Consider the following 3,326-nt stretch of genomic DNA (forward strand, 5'->3'; position numbering starts at 1 on the left):
GATAAAAGCGCCCTTTGGCCAAATTTGTCCTTTGCCTGAAAGCAGTGGAGGGGAGCAGCCACACCATCTGGAAGCTGGCTGCGGAGCCACCTGCACAGAATCCAGACAAATACGAGCATCACTCTGTCAGGTCCAGTATTACCTGTTTTGCCAGGGAAGGAGTCCCCAAGTTCTCGGAGAGAGATCCTTTCCCGCTCTGCTGATACATACATAAAATTGGAGATGCAAGGGATTGAACTTGGGACCTCCAGGGTTTGATGCAGAGGCCCTGCCACTGAGCTGTGGACCCTATCCATAAGGAGTGCATATGAAGCTACCTTATTCAGATTTGAACCATTTGTCCAACTAGCTCAGTACTGTCTGCTCTGGGCAGCTGTGGCTCTCACACAAGGGTCTTTCCCAGCCCTGCTGCCACCCCACAACCCATTTTAGCCTAAGTTGCCGGGAGATGAACTGGGACCTTCTGCACTGATCACTGAGCTAAGCTCATTCTGCAAATCACAAGCTTCCAGGTTGCCTAGACACTGGGTAAGGGTAGCCAATGTGGCACCTTCCCAACATTGGAGATCTGCAACTCCCATCATCCCTGACCATTTGCTAATGGAGGGGGCTAATGTGAAATCCAGCCCAATAATAGCTGGAGGGCACCATGTTGGCTACCTTTTGGCTATGAGAATAAAGGGACTGGTTGGCAGGGCCGACCCCATCATTGGGCAGAGTGACGTAGCCGCCTCAGTCAAGGGACGTTTGGGAGTAGCCAGGACCGGTGCTAGGGTTTCTTGCGCCCTAGGCAGACCACCTTCTGGCACCCCCCGCCGCCCACCAAAGCCTGCTTTAGCGGGAGGTGGGGGTGGTGGAGAGGCAAGCAGCAGTTTCTCCGCTGTAGCGGAGAAGCTGATGCTAGCCCCCCCCGCCCCCCCGCCCAAGCCTGGCCAGCGCCCCCTCCATTTTGGCGCCTTAGGCAATTGCCTAGTTCGCCTTAATGGACGCGCAGGCCCTGGGAGTAGCAATGATGCCTTGGAAGACAAGGTTATGTGTGTGTGCCCCGTAAGCTTAGTCTGTTGCTCTCAGGCCTGTTGTTGTCTTGCTGGCAGTGTTGAAGTAAGGTTCAACTTCTGCTCCAGCTGGCTTCCGTGTGTGAAATTTGGGGTGTGGGTTTGTGGGGCGCCACCCTATCCTTAGCCCCAGGCAGCAGCATGTCTTGGGCTGATCCTGCTGCCTGGTTAAGCCTAAATCAGCTTTAACAAGATGTTTCCTCTCCCTCCACGCCTCCACTTCTCCCAAAGCATCCAAAGCAGCCGCTGTTAAGTGTAATTGATGCATTCCTCAAGTTGTTTTAGGATATTGCTTCCTTACCCCTCCCCTCCCCCTTAAATGCTTTTACCACTTCCTATATTTAGCGTTTTTAATTTTGCTCTTAAATTTGAGCAATTTCCCCACATTGCATGAGCGCCAATTGAAAGCTACATTTCCCCCCCATTTTTTATTATCTTTCAGTGATCTAAAAGCTGTCTCGAATAAGCAGTGAACTATTCTTAAGCCTAGTTCTCACAGGTGAGTTCTTTGGCCAATTCTACAACATTTTTGCTTGAGTTCAAGGGATTACATTTGAAAAACAGACAGCTATCTTCCAAGACTAGAGAAATATGGCCCTCCTTTGCTGTAGCTTCCAGAAATTTATACCCCACTGAAGTCAAATCCTCTGCATCTGGTTCTGGACCCAAGGATCATCAGCATACTCATTCTCAAGCAAAGAACTCCAACAATTTCCAGCATCACAGTTGTTGTTTTTGTCAAGGCGATTCGTATCAGTTCCTGGTCCTCTAGTGTATATGTTGCTTCATCCTCGACGCTTCTTGCACGGGTCTCCTGCGGCACGTCCACCTCAATGAACACACCTTCCATGGTCTGGTACCAGCAGCCCCGGGGGGGGGGGGGCGCACAGCACCAGCCCCCTGTGCTCTTCGAACGGCACCGACATCCACTCAGCGGGTGCCTCGCCTCATTCCCCCCACCACGACCCCAGCTCCCTAAAAGCTGCCTTTTAAAAACATTGAAGGGTGCTAAAATGGGGGCCTGTCTGGAGAGACAGTGGGGGTAGCCATAGCCCTGGGTCAGCGGGCAGGAAGAAATCAGGCAGGGAGTGCAGGACACCACCGCAAACACATATGGACACCACTGTGAGCACATATGGACTCACCCGCCAAAAGCGGGAGGTGGGGGGGGGCACCAAGCCAACAATAATGTTTATGAAAGCCTGTCGCCTGTGTTGTTAACTCTTCAGCTTCTGCTGGGAATCTTAACTCTTTGGCTGCTTTTTCATCCTTAGTTGAAATAGTGCAGATGATGATGATTTAATTTTAAGATAGATGGTTTTATGCCAATTAAATTAAACATGAAGTGAATTGGAGTACTTGTTAGTATACACACAATTAGAAAGCAAACAAAGAACGCAGGCCAACAATTACCATTCAATAATGAGAATAATCCCTATTCACAACCCAACAGTAAACATAAAAATGAGAAACATATAACCATACAATATATATAACGATGCAATTTTCAAAAGTATATGTCCAATCAAGAGGACAAACTTTATCTTAAATAGTTTTCACAAACTGAAAATTTTCAAATGTAATGTCTCAGTTCAATAATATTTAATCAAATAGTTCAGGTTCCAGTTCCATTAGAGAGTCTTTTGATGCAAAATGTCAATGCAGTGTTTGATAAAAAGTAATAGAATCATAGAGTTGGAAGAGACCACAAGGGCCACCCAGTCCAACCCCTTTGCCAAGCAGGACACCACCGCAAACACATATGGACACCACTGTGAGCACATATGGACTCACCCGCCAAAAGCGGGAGGTGGGGGGGCAAGGTGGGGTCCACAATAATCCAAAGCCAATATAAAAGTCTTTTAAATAAACAACATTCTCTTACCTTTCCATATCCATTTACCCCAATTTTCTAATAATTACACATAGTAATCAAAACTTACTAACACTTCAAATCGTTTACCATTATTTAACACAGATATCATTAAGTGTCTAGAATGTCATTTAACAGAACTTTCTGCATTCCTCACCTATGCTTAACTATTATTATTTTCTTTTAATTTTATCCCCATCTCTACTAATTGCAAGCGTTTAATCAAAGCCTGCTAATGTACCAATGTCTACCATATTTTGCACATAAACAATAACGATTTCCGGGACTACTTCCCATTCTTTTTCCTGACTTTGGCGTGCTTAAATTTCATCAGAAGACACCTGTCAATTGAGGCAAGTTCCAGATCCAGCTCGCCTTCCTTCCAAACTTCTCTCTGT

At 46.8% G+C, this 3,326-nt stretch overlaps 1 pseudogene; it reads right to left on the reverse strand.

Moving 5' to 3' along the window:
* Positions 1-1,532: 1,532 nt before the first annotated feature.
* Positions 1,533-2,103, reverse strand: LOC117058090 (annotated as a pseudogene).
* Between the last annotated feature and the right edge of the window lie 1,223 nt (positions 2,104-3,326).

The sequence above is a fragment of the Lacerta agilis genome, chromosome 14 (assembly GCF_009819535.1).
Source record: "Lacerta agilis isolate rLacAgi1 chromosome 14, rLacAgi1.pri, whole genome shotgun sequence".
NCBI classification, from domain to species: Eukaryota; Metazoa; Chordata; class Lepidosauria; order Squamata; family Lacertidae; genus Lacerta; species Lacerta agilis.